Below are 18,588 nucleotides of genomic sequence, written 5' to 3' on the forward strand. Positions count from 1 at the left end.
TACCCAAAGCATTCCTTTGTTGGCACTTTTGGATGGCCGAAAAGGGCTCGGAACGCATTTCCTGAGGCCAGATTTTTCAGTCATCTTCGATGCCGGCTAGGGCTATGTTTAGGGATGCTCGGAAACAGCGAACCCGGAGGGTCCAGTTGCATGTGGGGCTGCGTAAAGGCTCCCCTGGGGAGTTCACTTGTACCCAAAGCCTTCCTTTGGTGACACTTTTGGATGGTCCAAAGGGGCTTGTAACGCATTTCCTGGGGCCTGATTTTTCAGTCTTCTTCGATGCCGGCTAGGGCTATGTTTAGGGATGCTCGGAAACAGCGAACCCGGAGGGTCCAGTTGCATGTGGGGCTGCGTAAAGGCTCCCCTGGGGAGTTCACTTGTACCCAAAGCCTTCCTTTGGGGACACTTTTGGATGGGCGAAAAGGGCTCTGAACGCGTTTCCTGGGGCCTGATTTTTCAGTCGTCTTCGATGCCGGCTAGAGCTATGTTTAGGGATGCTCGGAAACAGCGAACCCGGAGGGTCCAGTTGCATGTGGGGCTGCGTAAAGGCTCCCCTGGGGAGTTCACTTGTACCCAAAGCCTTCCTTTGGGGGCACTTTTGGATTGGCGAAAAGGGCTCGGAACGCATTTCCTGGGGCGTGATTTTTCAGTCGTCTTCGATCCCGGCTAGGGCTATGTTTAGGGATGCTCGGAAGCAGCGAACCCGGAGGGTCCAGTTGCATGTGGGGCTGCGTAAAGGCTCCCCTGGGGAGTTCTCTTGTACCCAAAGCCTTCGTTTGGGGGCACTTTTGGATGGGCGAAAAGGGCTCGGAACGCATTTCCTGAGGCCAGATTTTTCAGTCGTCTTCGATGCCGGCTAGGGCTATGTTTAGGGATGCTCGGAAACAGCGAGCCCGGAGGGTCCAGTTGCATGTGGGGCTGCGTAAAGGCTCCCCTGGGGAGTTCACTTGTACCCAAAGCCTTCCTTTGGGGGCACTTTTGGATGGGCGAAAAGGGCTCGCAACGCATTTCCTGGGGCCTGATTTTTCAGTCTTCTTCGATGCCGGCTAGGGCTATGTTTAGGGATGCTTGGAAACAGCGAACTCGGAGGGTCCAGTTGCATGTGGGGCTGCGTAAAGGCTCCCCTGGGAACTTCAGATGTACCCAAAGCCTTCCTTTGGGGGCACTTTTGGATGGGCGAAAAGGGCTCGGAACGCATTTCTTGAGGCCGGATTTTTCAGTCATCTTCGATGCCGGCTAGGGCTATGTTTAGGGATGCTCGGAAACAGCGAACCCGGAGGGTCCAGTTGCATGTGGGGCTGCGTAAAGGCTCCCCTGGGGAGTTCACTTGTACCCAAAGCCTTCCTTTGGGGGCACTTTTGGATTTGCGAAAAGGGCTCGGAATGCATTTCCTGGGGCCAGATTTTTCAGTCTTCTTCGATGCCGGCTAGGGCTATGTTTAGGGATGCTCGGAAACAGCGAACCCGGAGGGTCCAGTTGCATGTGGGGCTGCGTAAAGGCTCCCCTGGGGAGTTCACTTGTACCCAAAGCATTCCTTTGTTGGCACTTTTGGATGGCCGAAAAGGGCTCGGAACGCATTTCCTGAGGCCAGATTTTTCAGTCGTCTTCGATGCCGGCTAGGGCTATGTTTAGGGATGCTCGGAAACAGCGAACCCGGAGGGTCCAGTTGCATGTGGGGCTGCGTAAAGGCTCCCCTGGGAACTTCAGATGTACCCAAAGCCTTCCTTTGGGGGCACTTTTGGATGGGCGAAAGGGTCTCGCAACGCATTTCCTGGGGCCTGATTTTTCAGTTGTCTTCGATGCTGTCTAGGGTTATGTATAGCGTTCCTCGGAAACAGCGAACTCGGAGGGTCCAGTTGCATGTGGGGCTGCGTAACGGCAACCCTGGGGAATTCACTTGTAACCAAAGGCTTCCTTTGGGGGCACTTTTGGATAGGCGAAAAGGGCTCGGAACGCATTTCTTGGGGCCTGATTTTTCAGTCGTCTTTGATGCCGGCTAGGGCTATGTTTAGGTATGCTGGGAAACAGCGAAACCGGAGGGTCCAGTTGCATGTGGGGCTGCGTAAAGGCTCCCTTGGGAACTTCAGATGTACCCAAAGCCTTCCTTTGGGGGCACTTTTGGATGGGCGAAAGGGTCTCGGAACGCATTTCCTGGGGCCTGATTTTTCAGTTGTCTTCGATGCTGTCTAGGGTTATGTTTAGCGTTCCTCGGAAACAGCGAACTCGGAGGGTCCAGTTGCATGTGGGGCTGCGTAACGGCAACCCTGGGGAGTTCACTTGTAACCAAAGGCTTCCTTTGGGGGCACTTTTGGATAGGCGAAAAGGGCTCGGAACGCATTTCTTGGGGCCTGATTTTTCAGTCGTCTTTGATGCCGGCTAGGGCTATGTTTAGGTATGCTGGGAAACAGCGAAACCGGAGGGTCCAGTTGCATGTGGGGCTGCGTAAAGGCTCCACTGGGAACTTCAGATGTACCCAAAGCCTTCCTTTGGGGGCACTTTTGGATGGGCGAAAAGGGCTCGGAACGCATTTCTTGAGGCCGGATTTTTCAGTCATCTTCAATGCCGGCTAGGGCTATGTTTAGGGATGCTCGGAAACAGCGAACACGGAGGGTCCAGTTGCATGTGGGGCTGCGTAAAGGCTCCCCTGGGGAGTTCTCTTGTAACCAAAGCCTTCCTTTGTTGGCACTTTTGGATGGCCGAAAAGGGCTCGGAACGCATTTCCTGAGGCCAGATTTTTCAGTCATCTTCGATGCCGGCTAGGGCTATGTTTAGGGATGCTCGGAAACAGCGAACCCGGAGAGTCCAGTTGCATGTGGGGCTGCGTAAAGGCTCCCCTGGGGAGTTCACTTGTAACCAAAGCCTTCCTTTGGGGGCACTTTTGGATGGTCCAAAGGGGCTCGCAACTTGTTTTCTGGGGCCAGATTTTTCAGTCGTCTTCGTTGCCGGCTAGGGCTATGTTTAGGGATGCTCGGAAACAGCGAACCTGGAGGGTCCAGTTGCATGTGGGGCTGCGTAAAGGCTCCCTTGGGAACTTCAGATGTACCCAAAGCCTTCCTTTGGGGGCACATTTGGATGGGCGAAAGGGTCTCGCAACGCCTTTCCTGGGGCCTGATTTTTCAGTCGTCTTCGATGCCGGCTAGGGTTATGTTTAGGTTTGCTCAGGAACAGCGAACCCGGAGGGTCATGTTGGATGTGGGGCTGCGTAAAGGCTCCCCTGGGAACTTCAGATGTACCCAAAGCCTTCCTTTGGGGGCACTTTTGGATGGGCGAAAGGGTCTCGCAACGCGTTTCCTGGGGCCTGATTTTTCAGTCGTCTTCGATGCCTGCTAGGGCTATGTTTAGGATTGCTCAAGAACAGCGAACCCGGAGGGTCCAGTTGCATGTGGGGCTGCGTAAAGGCTCCCCTGAGGAGTTCACTTGTACCCAAAGCCTTCCTTTGGTGACACTTTTGGATATTCCAAAGGGGCTTGCAACGCGTTCTCTGGGGCCAGGTTTTTCAGTCTTCTCCCATGCTGGCTAGGAATATATTTAGGGATGCTCGGAAACAGCGAACCCGGAGGGTCCAGTTGCATGTGGGGCTGCGTAAAGGCTCCCCTGGGGAGTTCTCTTGTACCCAAAGCCTTCCTTTGGGGGCACTTTTGGATGGGCGAAAAGGGCTTGGAACGCATTTCCTGGGGCCTGATTTTTCAGTCGTCTTCGATGCCGGCTAGTGTTATATTTAGGGATGCTCGGAAACAGCGAACGCGGAGGGTCCAGTTGCATGTGGGGCTGCGTGAAGGCTCCCCTGAGGAGTTTACTTGTACCCAAAGCCTTCCTTTGGTGACACTTTTGGATGTTCCAAAGGGGCTTGAAACGCGTTCTCTGGGGCCAGGTGTTTCAGTCTTCTCCCATGCCGGCTAGGAATATATATAGGGATGCTCGGAAACAGCGAAACCGGAGGGTCCAGTTGCATGTGGGGCTGCGTAAAGGCTCCCCTGGGGAGTTCTCTTGTACCCAAAGCCTTCCTTTGGGGGCAGTTTTGGATGGGCGAAAAGGGCTCGGAACGCATTTCCTGGGGCCTGATTTTTCAGTCGTCTCCGATGACGGCAAGAGCTATGTTTAGGGATGCTCGGAAACAGCGAACCCGGAGGGTCCAGTTGCATGTGGGGCTGCGTAAAGGCTCCCCTGGGGAGTTCTCTTGTAACCAAAGCCTTCCGTTGGTGACACTTTTGCATGGTCCAAAGGGGCTCGCAACGCGTTTCCTGGGGCCAGATTTTTCAGTTGTCTTCGATGCCGGCTAGGGCTATGTTTAGGGATGCTCGGAAACAGCGAACCCCGAGGGTCCAGTTGCATGTGGGGCTGCGTAAAGGCTCCCCTGGGGAGTTCACTTCTACCCAAAGCCTTCCTTTGGTGACACTTTTGGATGGTCCAAAGTGGCTTGCAATGCATTTCCTGGGGCCTGATTTTTCAGTCGTCTTCGATGCCGGCTAGGGTTATGTTTAGGTTTGCTCAGGAACAGCGAACCCGGAGGGTCCAGTTGGATGTGGGGCTGTGTAAAGGCTCCCCTGGGAACTTCAGATGTACCCAAAGCCTTCCTTTGGGGGCACTTTTGGATGGGCGAAAGGGTCTCGCAACGCGTTTTCTGGGGCCTCATTTTTCAGTCGTGTTCGATGCTGGCTAGGGGTATGTTTAGGGATGCTCGGAAACAGCGAACCCGGAGGGTCCAGTTGCATGTGGGGCTGCATAAAGGCTCCACTGGGGAGTTCACTTGTACCCAAAGCCTTCCTTTGGGGGCACATTTGGATGGTCCAAAGGGGCTCGCAACGCATTTCCTGGGGCCTGATTTTTCAGTCGTCTTCGATGCCGGCTAGTGCTATGTTTAGGGATGCTCGGAAACAGCGAACCCGGAGGGTCCAGTTGCATGTGGGGCTGCGTAAAGGCTCCCCTGAGGAGTTCACTTGTACCAAAAGCCTTCCTTTGGTGACACTTTTGGATATTCCAAAGGGGCTTGCAACTCGTTCTCTGGGGCCAGGTTTTTCAGTCTTCTCCCATGCTGGCTAGGAATATATTTAGGGATGCTCGGAAACAGCGAACCCGGAGGGTCCAGTTGCATGTGGGGCTGCGTAAAGTCTCCCCTGGGGAGTTCTCTTGTAACCAAAGCCTTCCTTTGAGGGCACTTCTGGATGGGCGAAAAGGGCTTGGAACGCATTTCCTGGGGCCTGTTTTTTCAGTCGTCTTCGATGCCGGCTAGTGTTATGTTTAGGGATGCTCGGAAACAGCGAACGCGGAGGTTCCAGTTGCATGTGGGGCTGCGTAAAGGCTCCCCTGGGGAATTCTCTTGTACCCCAAGCCTTCCTCTGGGGGCACTTTTGGATGGGCGAAAGGGGCTCGGAACGCGTTTTCTGGGGCCTGATTTTTCAGTCGTCTTCGATGCCGGCTAGGGCTATGTTTATGGATGCTCGGAAACAGCGAACCCGGAGGGTCCAGTTGCATGTGGGGCTGCGTAAAGGCTCCCCTGAGGAGTTTACTTGTACCCAAAGCCTTCCTTTGGTGACACTTTTGGATGTTCCAAAGGGGCTTGAAACGTGTTCTCTGGGGCCAGGTGTTTCAGTCTTCTCCCATGCCGGCTAGGAATATATATAGGGATGCTCGGAAACAGCGAACCCGGATGGTCCAGTTGCATGTGGGGCTGCGTAAAGGCTCCCCTGGGGAGTTCTCTTGTACCCAAAGCCTTCCTTTGGGGGCACTTTTGGATGGGCGAAAAGGGCTCGGAACGCATTTCCTGGGGCCTGATTTTTCAGTCGTCTCTGATGACGGCTAGGGCTATGTTTAGGGATGCTCGGAAACAGCGAACCCGGAGGGTCCAGTTGCATGTGGGGCTGCGTAAAGGCTCCCCTGGGGAGATCTCTTGTAACCAAAGCCTTCCTTTGGGGGCACTTTTGGATGGTCCAAAGGGGCTTGCAACGCATTTCCTGGGGCCTGATTTTTCAGTCGTCTCCGATGACGGCTAGGGCTATGTTTAGGATGCTCGGAAACAGCGAACCCGGAAGGTCCAGTTGCATGTGGGGCTGCGTAAAGGCTCCCCTGGGGAGTTCTCTTGTACCCCAAGCCTTCCTTTGGTGACACTTTTGCATGGTCCAAAGGGGCTCGCAACGCGTTTCCTGGGGCCTGATTTTTCAGTTGTCTTCGATGACGGCTAGGGCTATGTTTAGGGATGCTCGGAAACAGTGAACCCCGAGGGTCCAGTTGCATGTGGGGCTGCGTAAAGGCTCCCCTGGGGAGTTCACTTCTACCCAAAGCCTTCCTTTGGTGACACTTTTGGATGGTCCAAAGTGGCTTGCAATGCATTTCCTGGGGCCTGATTTTTCAGTCGTCTTCGATGCTGGCTAGGGTTATGTTTAGGATTGCTCAGGAACAGCGAACCCGGAGGGTCCAGTTGGATGTGGGGCTGCGTAAAGGCTCCCCTGGGGAGTTCTCTTGTAACCAAAGCCTTCCTTTGGGGGCACTTTTGGATGGGCGAAAGGGTCTCGCAACGCTTTTCCTGGGAACTCATTTTTCAGTCGTGTTCGATGCTGGCTAGGGCTATGTTTAGGGATGCTCGGAAACAGCGAACCCGGAGGGTCCAGTTTCATGTGGGGCTGCATAAAGGCTCCACTGGAGAGTTCACTTGTACCGAAAGCCTTCCTTTGGGGGCACTTTTGGATGGTCCAAAGGGGCTTGCAACGCATTTCCTGGGGCCTGATTTTTCAGTCGTCTCCGATGCTGGTAGGGCTATGTTTAGGGATGCTCGGAAACAGCGAACCCGGAGGGTCCAGTTGCATGTGGGGCTGCGTAAAGGCTCCCCTGGGAACTTCAGATGTACCCAAAGCCTTCCTTTGGGGGCACTTTTGGATGGGCGAAAGGGTCTCGCAACGCGTTTCCTGAGACCTGATTTTTCAGCCGTCTTCGATGCCGGCTAGGGCTATGTTTAGGGATGCTCGGAAACAGCGAACCCGGAGGGTCCAGTTGCATGTGGGGCTGCGTAAAGGCTCCACTGGGGAGTTCACTTGTACCCAAAGCCTTCTTTTGGGGGCACATTTGGATGGTCCAAAGGGGCTTGCAACGCATTTCCGGGGGCCTGATTTTTCAGTCGTCTTCGATGCCGGCTAGGGTTATGTATAAGGATGCTCGGAAACAGCGAACCCGGAGAGTCCAGTTGCATGTGGGGCTGCGTAAAGGCTCCCTTGGGAACTTCACATGTACCCAAAGCCTTCCTTTGGGGGCACTTTTGGATGGGCGAAAGGGTCTCGCAACGCCTTTCCTGGGGCCTGACTTTTCAGTCGTCTTCGATGACGGCTAGGGTTATGTTTAGGGATGCTCAGAAACAGCGAACCCGGAGGGTCCAGTTGCATGTGGGGTTGCGTAAAGGCTCCCCTGAGGAGTTCACTTGTACCCAAAGCCTTCCTTTGGGGGCACTTTTGGATATTCCAAAGGGGCTTCCAACGCGTTCTCTAGGGCCAGGTTTTTCAGACTTCTCCCATGCCGGCTAGGGCTATGTTTAGGGTTGCTCGGAAAGAGCGAACCCGTAGGGTCCAGTTGCATGTGGGACTGCGTAAAGTCTCCCCTGGGAACTTCAGATGTACCCAAAGCCTTCCTTTGGGGGCACTTTTGGATGGGCGAAAACGTCTCGCAAAGCGTTTCCTGGGGCCTGATTTTTCAGTCATCTTCGCTGCCGGCTAGGGCTATGTTTATGGATGCTCGGAAACAGTGAACCCCGAGGGTCCAGTTGCATGTGGGGCTGCGTAAAGGCTCCCCTGGGGAGTTCTCTTGTACCCAAAGCCTTCCTTTTGGGGCACTTTTGGATTGGCGAAAAGGGCTCGAAACGCATTTCCTGGGGCCTGATTTTTCAGTCGTCTTCGATGCTTGCTAGGGTTATGTTTAGGGATGCTCGGAAACAACGAACCCGGAGGGTCCAGTTGCATGTGGGGCTGCGTAAAGGCTCCCCTGGGCAGTTCAATTGTACGCAAAGCCTTCCTTTGGTGACATTTTTGGATGTTCCAAAGGGTCTTGCAACGCGTTTTCTGGGGCCCGGCTTTTCAGTCTTCTCCCATGCCGGCTAGGAATATATTTAGGGTTGCTCGGAAACAGCGAACGCGGAGGGTCCAGTTGCATGTGGGGCTGCGTAAAGGCTCCCCTGGGGATGTACCCAAAGCCTACCTTTGGTGACACTTTTGGATGGTCCAAAGGGACTTGCAACGCGATTTCTGTGGCCCGGTTTTTCAGTCTTCTCCCATGCCGGCTAGGAATATATTTAGGGTTGCTCGGAAACAGCGAACCCGGAGGGTCCAGTTGCATGTGGGGCTGCGTAAAGGCTCCCCTGGGGAGGTCACTTGTACCCAAAGCCTTCCTTTGGGGGCACTTTTGGATGGGCGAAAGGGTCTCGCAAAGCGTTTCCTGGGGCCTGATTTTTCAGTCAACTTCGATGCCGGCTAGGGCTATGTTTAGGGATGCTCGGAAACAGCGAACCCGGAGGGTGCAGTTGCATGTGGGGCTGCGTAAAGGCTCCCCTGGGGATGTACCCAAAGCCTACCTTTGGTGACACTTTTGGATGGTCCAAAGGGGCTTGCAACGCGATTTCTGTGGCCCGGTTTTTCAGTCTTCTCCCATGCCGGCTAGGAATATATTTAGGGATGCTCAGAAACAGCGAACCCGGAGAGTCCAGTTGCATGTGGGGCTGCGTAAAGGCTCCCCTGGGGAGTTCACTTGTACCCAAAGCCTTCCTTTGGGGGCACTTTTGGATTGGTGAAAAAGGGCTCGAAACGCATTTCCTGGGGCCTGATTTTTCAGTCGTCTTCGATGCCTGCTAGGGCTATGTTTATGTTTGCTCAGGAACAGCGAACGCGGAGGGTCCAGTTGCATGTGGGGCTGCGTAAAGGCTCCCCTGGGGAGTTCTCTTGTACCCAAAGCCTTCCTTTTGGGGCACTTTTGGATTGGCGAAAAGGGCTCGAAACGCATTTCCTGGGGCCTGATTTTTCAGTCGTCTTCGATGCTTGCTAGGGCTATGTTTAGGGATGCTCGGAAACAGCGAACCCGGAGGGTCCAGTTGCATGTGGGGCTGCGTAAAGGCTCCCCTGGGCAGTTCACTTGTACCCAAAGCCTTCCTTTGGTGACATTTTTGGATGTTCCAAAGGGTCTTGCAATGCGTTTTCTGGGGCCCGGCTTTTCAGTCTTCTCCCATGCCGGCTAGGAATATATTTAGGGTTGCTCGGAAACAGCGAACGCGGAGGGTCCAGTTGCATGTGGGGCTGCGTAAAGGCTCCCCTGGGGATGTACCCAAAGCCTACCTTTGGTGACACTTTTGGATGGTCCAAAGGGACTTGCAACGCGATTTCTGTGGCCCGGTTTTTCAGTCTTCTCCCATGCCGGCTAGGAATATATTTAGGGTTGCTCGGAAACAGCGAACCCGGAGAGTCCAGTTGCATGTGGGGCTGCGTAAAGGCTCCACTGGGAACTTCAGATGTACCCAAAGCCTTCCTTTGGGGGCACTTTTGGATGGGCGAAAAGGGCTCGGAACGCATTTCCTGGGGCCAGATTTTTCAGTCGTCTTCGATGCCGGCTAGGGCTATGTTTAGGGATGCTCGGAAACAGCGAACCCGGAGGGTCCAGTTGCATGTGGGGCTACGTAAAGGCGCCCCTGGGGAGTTCACTTGTACCCAAAGCCTTCCTTTGGGGGCACTTTTGGATGTGCGAAAAGGGCTCGGAACGCATTTCCTGGGGCCTGATTTTTCAGTCGTCTTCGATGCCAGCTAGAGCTATGTTTAGGGATGCTCGGAAACTGCGAACCCGGAGGGTCCAGTTGCATGTGGGGCTGCGTAAAGGCTCCCCTGGGGATGTACCCAAAGCCTACCTTTGGTGACACTTTTGGATGGTCCAAAGGGGCTTGCAACGCGATTTCTGTGGCCCAGTTTTTCAGACTTCTCCCATGCCGGCTTGGAATATATTTAGGGTTGCTCGGAAACAGCGAACCCGGAGGGTCCAGTTGCATGTGGGGCTGCGTAAAGGCTCCCCTGGGGAGTTCACTTGTACCCAAAGCCTTCCTTTGGGGGCACTTTTGGATTGGCGAAAAGGGCTCGGAACGCATTTCCTGGGGCCTGATTTTTACAGTCGTCTTCGATGCTTGCTAGTGTTATGTTTAGGGATGCTCGGAAACAGCGAACCCGGAGGGTCCAGTTGCATGTGGGGCTGCGTAAAGGCTCCCCTGGGCAGTTCACTTGTACCCAAAGCCTTCCTTTGGTGACATTTTTGGATGGTCCAAAGGGGCTTGCAACGCGTTTTCTGGGGCCCGGCTTTTCATTCTTCTCCCATGCCGGCTAGGAATATATTTAGGGTTGCTCGGAAACAGCGAACCCGGAGGGTCCAGTTGCATGTGGGGCTGCGTAAAGGCTCCCCTGGGGAGTTCACTTGTACCCAAACCTTCCTTTGGGGGCAATTTTGGATGGGCGATAAGGGCTCGGAACGCATTTCCTGCGGCCTGATTTTTCAGTCGTCTTTAATGCCTGCTAGGTTATGTTTAGGGATGCTCGGAAATAGTGAACCCGGAGGGTCCAGTTGCATGTGGGGCTGTGTAAAGGCTCCCCTGGGGAGTTCTCTTGTACCCAAAGCCTACCTTTGGTGACACTTTTGGATGGTCCAAAGGGGCTTGAAACGCGTTTTCTGTGGCCCGGTTTTTCTGTCTTTTCCCATGCCGGCTAGGAATATATTTAGGGTTGCTCGGAAACAGCGAACCCGGAGGGTCCAGTTGCATGTGGGGCTGCGTAAAGGCTCCCCTGGGGAGTTCTCTTCTACCCAAAGCCTTCCTTTGGGGGCACTTTTGGATGGGCGAAAAGGGCTCGGAACGCATTTCCTGGGGCCAGATTTTTCAGTCGTCTTCGATGCCGGCTAGGGCTATATTTAGGGATGCTCGGAAACAGCGAACCCGGAGGGTCCAGTTGCATGTGGGGCTGCGTAAAGGCTCCCCTGAGGAGTTCACTTGTACCCAAAGCCTTCCTGTGGGGGCACTTTTGGATTGGCGAAAAGGGCTCGGAACGCATTTCCTGGGGCCTGATTTTTACAGTCTTCTTCGATGCTTGCTAGGGTTATGTTTAGGGATGCTCGGAAACAGCGAACCCGGAGGGTCCAGTTGCATGTGGGGCTGCGGAAAGGCTCCCCTGGGCAGTTCATTGTACCCAAAGACTTCCTTTGGTGACATTTTTGGATGTTCCAAAGGGTCTTGCAACGCGTTTTCTGGGGCCCGGCTTTTCAGTCTTCTCCCATGCCGGCTAGGAATATATTTAGGGTTGCTCGGAAACAGCGAACCCGGAGGGTCCAGTTGCATGTGGGGCTGCGTAAAGGCTCCCCTGGGGAGTTCTCTTATACCCAAAGCCTTCCTTTGGGGACACTTTTGGATGGGCGAAAAGGGCTCGGAACGCATTTCCTGGGGCCTGATTTTTCGCTCGTCTTCAATGCCGGCTAGGGGTATGTTTAGGGATGCTCGGAAACAGCGAACCCGGAGGGTCCAGTTGCATGTGGGGCTGCGTAAAGGCTCCCCTGGGGAGTTCACTTGTACCCAAAGCCTTCCTTTGGGGGCACTTTTGGATGGGCGAAAAGGGCTCGGAACGCATTTCCTCGGGCCTTATTTTTCCGTCCTCTTTGATGCCGGCTAGGATTATATTTAGGGATGCTCGGAAACAGCGAACCCGGAGGGTCCAGTTGCATGTGGGGCTGCGTAAAGGCTCCCCTGGGGAGTTCACTTGTACCCAAAGCCTTCCTTTGGAGACACTTTTGGATGGTCCAAAGGGGCTCGCAACGCATTTCCTGAGGCCTGATTTTTCACTCGTCTCCGATGACGGCTAGGGCTACGATTAGGTTTGCTCAGGAACAGCGAACGCGGAGGGTCCAGTTGCATGTGGGGCTGCATAAAGTCTCCCCTGGGGAGTTCACTTGTACCCAAAGCCTTCCTTTGGGGGCACTTTTGGATTGGCGAAAAGGGCTCGGAACGCATTTCCTGGGGCCTGATTTTTCAGTCGTCTCCGATGACAGCTAGGGCTATGTTTAGGGTTGCTCGGAAACAGCGAACCCGGAGGGTCCAGTTGCATGTGGGGCTGCGTAAAGGCTCCCCTGGGGAGTTCTCTTGTACCGAAAGCCTTCCTTTGGTGACACTTTTGTATAGTCCAAAGGGGCTTGCAACGCGTTTTCTCTGGCCCGGTTTTTCTGTCTTTTCCCATGCCGGCTAGGAATATATTTAGGGTTGCTCGGAAACAGCGAACCCGGAGGGTCCAGTTGCATGTGGGGCTGTGTAAAGGCTCCCCTGGGGAGTTCACTTGTACCCAAAGCCTTCCTTTGGTGACACTTTTGGTTGGTCCAAAGGGGCTTGCAACCCGTTTTCTGAGGCCCGGTTTTTCAGTCTATTCCCATGCCGGTGAGGAATATATTAAAGGTTGCTCGGAAACAGCGAACCCGGAAGGTCCAGTTGCATGTGGGGCTGCGTAAAGTCTCCCCTGGGGAGTTCACTTGTACCCAAAGCATTCCTTTGGGGGCACTTTTGGATTGGCTAAAAGGGCGCGGAACGCATTTTCTGGGGCCTGATTTTTCAGTCGTCTTCGATGCCGGCTAGGGCTATGTTTGGGTTTCTCGGAAACAGCGAACCCGGAGGGTCCAGTTGCATGTGGGGCTGTGTAAAGGCTCCCCTGGGGAGTTCTCTTGTACCCAAAGCCTTCATTTGGGGGCACTTTTGCATGGTCCAAAGGGGCTCGCAACGCATTTCCTGGGGCCTGATTTTTCACTCGTCTCCGATGATGGCTAGGGCTACGTTTAGGATTGCTCAGGAACAGCGAACCCGGAAGTTCCAGTAGCATGTGGGGCTGCGTAAAGGCTCCCCTGGGGAGTTCACTTGTACCCCAAGCCTTCCTTTGGGGGCACTTTTGTTTGGGCGAAAGGGTCTCGCCACGCGTTTTCTGGGGCCTGATTTTTCAGTTGTCTCCGATGCCGGCTAGGTTTATGTTAAGGGATGCTCGGAAACAGCAAACCCGGAGGGTCCAGTTGCATGTGGGGCTGCGTAAAGGCTCCCCTGGGGAGTTCTCGTGTACCCAAAGCCTTCCTTTGGGGGCACTTTTGGATGGGCGAAAAGGGCTCGGAACGCATTTCCTGGGGCCAGATTTTTCAGTCGTCTTCGATGCCGGCTAGGGCTATGTTTAGGGATGCTCGGAAACAGCGAACCCGGAGGGTCCAGTTGCATGTGGGGCTGCGTAAAGGCTCCCCTGGGGAGTTCTCTTGTACCCAAAGCCTTCCTTTGGGGGCACTTTTGGATAGGCGAAAGGGTCTCGCAACGCGTTTTCTGGGGCCAGATTTTTCAGTCGTCTTCGATGCCGGCTAGTGCTATGTTTAGGGTTGCTCGGAAACAGCGAACCCGGAGGGTCCAGTTGCATGTGGCGCTGCGTAAAGGCTCCCCTGGGGAGTTCTCTTGTAATCAAAGCCTTCCTTTGGTGACACTTTTGGATGGTCCAAAGGGGCTTGCAACCCGTTTTCTGAGGCCCGGTTTTTCAGTATATTCCCATGCCGGTGAGGAATATATTAAAGGTTGCTCGGAAACAGCGAACCCGGAGGGTCCAGTTGCATGTGGGGCTGCGTAAAGGCTCCCCTGGGGAGTTCACTTGTACCCAAAGCCTTCCTTTGGGGGCAGATTTGGATGGGCGAAAGGGTCTCGCAACGCGTTTTCTGGGACCTGATTTTTCAGTCGTCTCCGATGCCGGCTAGGGCTATGTTTAGGGATGCTCGGAAACAGCGAACCCGGAGGGTCCAGTTGCATGTGGGGCTGCGTAAAGGCTCCCCTGGGGAGTTCACTTGTACCCCAAGCCTTCCTTTGGGGGCACTTTTGGATGGTCCAAAGGAGCTCGCAACGCGTTTTCTGGGGCCTGATTTTTCAGTCGTCTTCGATGCCGGCGAGGAATATATTAAAGGTTGCTCGGAAACAGCGAACCGGGAGGGTCCAATTGCATGTGGGGCTGCCTAAAGGCTCCCCTGGGGAGTCCTCTTGTACCCCAAGCCTTCCTTTGGGGGCACTTTTGGATGGGCGAAAGGGTGTCGCAACGCGTTTTCTGGGGCCTGATTTTTCAGTCGTCTCCGATGACGGCTAGGGCTATGTTTAGGGATGCTCGGAAACAGCGAACCCGAAGGGTCCAGTTGCATATGGGGCTGCGTAAAGGCTCCCCTGGGAACTTCAGATGTACCCCAAGCCTTCCTTTGGGGGCACTTTTGGATGGGCGAAAGGGTCTCACAAAGCGTTTCCTGGTGCCAGATTTTTCAGTCATCTTCGATGCCGGCTAGGGCTATGTTTAGGGATGTTCGGAAACAGCGAACCCGGAGGGTCCAGTTTCATGTGGGGCTGCGTAAAGGCTCCCCTGGGGAGTTCACTTGTACCCAAAGCCTTCCTTTGGTGACACTTTTGCATGGTCCAAATGGGCTCGCAATGCGTTTTCTCGGGCCCCGTTTTTTAGTCTTCTCCCATGCCTGCTAGGGATATATTTAGGTTTGCTCAGGAACAGCGAACCCGGAAGTTCCAGTAGCATGTGGGGCTGCGTAAAGGCTCCCCTGGGGAGTTCACTTGTACCCCAAGCCTTCCTTTGGGGGCACTTTTGTTTGGGCGAAAGGGTCTCGCAACGCGTTTTCTGGGGCCTGATTTTTCAGTTGTCTCCGATGCCGGCTAGGTTTATGTTAAGGGATGCTCGGAAACAGCAAACCCGGAGGGTCCAGTTGCATGTGGGGCTGCGTAAAGGCTCCCCTGGGGAGTTCTCGTGTACCCAAAGCCTTCCTTTGGGGGCACTTTTGGATGGGCGAAAAGGGCTCGGAACGCATTTCCTGGGGCCAGATTTTTCAGTCGTCTTCGATGCCGGCTAGGGCTATGTTTAGGGATGCTCGGAAACAGCGAACCCGGAGGGTCCAGTTGCATGTGGGGCTGCGTAAAGGCTCCCCTGGGGAGTTCTCTTGTACCCAAAGCCTTCCTTTGGGGGCACTTTTGGATAGGCGAAAGGGTCTCGCAACGCGTTTTCTGGGGCCAGATTTTTCAGTCGTCTTCGATGCCGGCTAGTGCTATGTTTAGGGTTGCTCGGAAACAGCGAACCCGGAGGGTCCAGTTGCATGTGGCGCTGCGTAAAGGCTCCCCTGGGGAGTTCTCTTGTAATCAAAGCCTTCCTTTGGTGACACTTTTGGATGGTCCAAAGGGGCTTGCAACCCGTTTTCTGAGGCCCGGTTTTTCAGTATATTCCCATGCCGGTGAGGAATATATTAATGGTTGCTCGGAAACAGCGAACCCGGAGGGTCCAGTTGCATGTGGGGCTGCGTAAAGGCTCCCCTGGGGAGTTCACTTGTACCCAAAGCCTTCCTTTGGGGGCAGATTTGGATGGGCGAAAGGGTCTCGCAACGCGTTTTCTGGGACCTGATTTTTCAGTCGTCTCCGATGCCGGCTAGGGCTATGTTTAGGGATGCTCGGAAACAGCGAACCCGGAGGGTCCAGTTGCATGTGGGGCTGCGTAAAGGCTCCCCTGGGGAGTTCACTTGTACCCCAAGCCTTCCTTTGGGGGCACTTTTGGATGGTCCAAAGGAGCTCGCAACGCGTTTTCTGGGGCCTGATTTTTCAGTCGTCTTCGATGCCGGCGAGGAATATATTAAAGGTTGCTCGGAAACAGCGAACCGGGAGGGTCCAATTGCATGTGGGGCTGCCTAAAGGCTCCCCTGGGGAGTCCTCTTGTACCCCAAGCCTTCCTTTGGGGGCACTTTTGGATGGGCGAAAGGGTGTCGCAACGCGTTTTCTGGGGCCTGATTTTTCAGTCGTCTCCGATGACGGCTAGGGCTATGTTTAGGGATGCTCGGAAACAGCGAACCCGAAGGGTCCAGTTGCATATGGGGCTGCGTAAAGGCTCCCCTGGGAACTTCAGATGTACCCCAAGCCTTCCTTTGGGGGCACTTTTGGATGGGCGAAAGGGTCTCACAAAGCGTTTCCTGGTGCCAGATTTTTCAGTCGTCTTCGATGCCGGCTAGGGCTATGTTTAGGGATGTTCGGAAACAGCGAACCCGGAGGGTCCAGTTTCATGTGGGGCTGCGTAAAGGCTCCCCTGGGGAGTTCACTTGTACCCAAAGCCTTCCTTTGGTGACACTTTTGCATGGTCCAAATGGGCTCGCAATGCGTTTTCTCGGGCCCCGTTTTTTAGTCTTCTCCCATGCCTGCTAGGGATATATTTAGGTTTGCTCAGGAACAGCGAACCCGGAAGTTCCAGTAGCATGTGGGGCTGCGTAAAGGCTCCCCTGGGGAGTTCACTTGTACCCCAAGCCTTCCTTTGGGGGCACTTTTGTTTGGGCGAAAGGGTCTCGCAACGCGTTTTCTGGGGCCTGATTTTTCAGTTGTCTCCGATGCCGGCTAGGTTTATGTTAAGGGATGCTCGGAAACAGCAAACCCGGAGGGTCCAGTTGCATGTGGGGCTGCGTAAAGGCTCCCCTGGGGAGTTCTCGTGTACCCAAAGCCTTCCTTTGGGGGCACTTTTGGATGGGCGAAAAGGGCTCGGAACGCATTTCCTGGGGCCAGATTTTTCAGTCGTCTTCGATGCCGGCTAGGGCTATGTTTAGGGATGCTCGGAAACAGCGAACCCGGAGGGTCCAGTTGCATGTGGGGCTGCGTAAAGGCTCCCCTGGGGAGTTCACTTGTACCCAAAGACTTCCTTTGGGGGCACTTTTGGATTGGCGAAAAGGGCTCGGAACGCATTTCCTGGGGCGTGATTTTTCAGTCGTCTTTGATGCCGGCTAGGGCTATGTTTAGGGATGCTCGGAAACAGCGAACCCGGAGGGTCAAGTTGCAAGTGGGGCTGCGTAAAGGCTCCCCTGGGGAGTTCACTTGTACCCAAAGCCTTCCTTTGGGGGCTCTTTTGGATGGGCGAAAAGGGCTCGCAACGCGTTTCCTGGGGCCAGATTTTTCAGTCGTCTCCGATGACGGCTAGGGCTACGTTTCGGTTTGCTAAGGAACAGCGAACCCGGAGGGTCCAGTTGCATGTGGGGCTGCATAAAGGCTCCCCTGGGGAGTTCACTTGTACCCAAAGCCTTCCTTTGGGGGCACTTTTGGATGGTCCAAAGGGGCTTGCAACGCATTTCCTGGGGCCCGGTTTTTCAGTCTTATCCCATGTCGGCTACAGATATATTTTGGGTTGCTCGGAAACAGCGAACCCGGAGGGTCCAGTTGCATGTGGGGCTGCATAAAGGCTCCCCTGGGAGTTCACTTGTACCCAAAGCCTTCCTTTGGGGGCACTTTTGGATTGGCGAAAAGGGTTCGGAAATCGTTTCCTGGGTCCTGATTTTTCACTCGTCTCCGATGACGGGTAGGGCTCCGTTTAGGTTTGCTCAGGAACAGCGAACCCGGAGGGTCCAGTTGCATGTGGGGCTGCGTAAAGGCTCCCCTGGGGAGTTCACTTGTACCCAAAGCCTTTCTTTGGGGTCACTTTTGCATGGTCCAAAGTGGCTCGCAACGCATTTCCTGGGGCCTGATTTTTCAGTCGTCTTTGATGCCGGCTAGGGCTATGCTTAGGGATGCTCGGAAACAGCGAAACCGGAGGGTCCAGTTGCATGTGGGGCTGCGTAAAGGCTCCACTGGGAACTTCAGATGTACCCAAAGCCTTCCTTTGGGGGCACATTTGGATGGGCGAAACGGTCTCGGAACGCATTTACTGGGGCCTGATTTTTCAGTCGTCTCCGATGACGGCTAGGGCTATGTTTAGGGATGCTTGGAAACAGCGAACCCGGAGGGTCCAGTTGCATGTGGGGCTGCGTAAAGGCTCCCCTGGGGAGTTCACTTGTACCCAAAGCCTTCCTTTGGGGGCACTTTTGGATGGGCGAAAAGGGCTCGGAACGCATTTCCTGAGGCCAGATTTTTCAGTCGTCTTCGATGCCGGCTAGGGCTATGTTTAGGGATGCTCGGAAACAGCGAGCCCGGAGGGTCCAGTTGCATGTGGGGCTGCGTAAAGGCTCCCCTGGGGAGTTCACTTGTACCCCAAGCCTTCCTTTGGGGGCACTTTTGGATGGGCGAAAAGGGCTTGGAACGCATTTCCTGGGGCCTGATTTTTCAGTCTTCTTCGATGCCGGCTAGGGCTATGTTTAAGGATGCTCGGAAACAGCGAACTCGGAGGGTCCAGTTGCATGTGGGGCTGCATAAAGGCTCCCCTGGGAACTTCAGATGTACCCAAAGCCTTCCTTTGGGGGCAGTTTTGGATGGGCGAAAAGGGCTCGGAACGCATTTCTTGAGGCCAGATTTTTCAGTCATCTTCGATGCCGGAAGGGCTATGTTTAGGGATGCTCGGAAACAGCGAACCCGGAGGGTCCAGTTGCATGTGGGGCTGCGTAAAGGCTCCCCTGGGGAATTCTCTTGTACCCCAAGCCTTCCTTTGGGGGCACTTTTGGATGTGCGAAAAGGGCTCGGAATGCATTTCCTGGGGCCAGATTTTTCAGTCGTCTTCGATGCCGGCTAGGGCTATGTTTAGGGATGCTCGGAAACAGCGAACCCGGAGGGTCCAGTTGCATGTGGGGCTGCGTAAAGGCTCCCCTGAGGAGTTCACTTGT

Source organism: Anas platyrhynchos, chromosome 26 (genome assembly GCF_047663525.1).
Source record: "Anas platyrhynchos isolate ZD024472 breed Pekin duck chromosome 26, IASCAAS_PekinDuck_T2T, whole genome shotgun sequence".
Taxonomy (NCBI): Eukaryota; Metazoa; Chordata; class Aves; order Anseriformes; family Anatidae; genus Anas; species Anas platyrhynchos.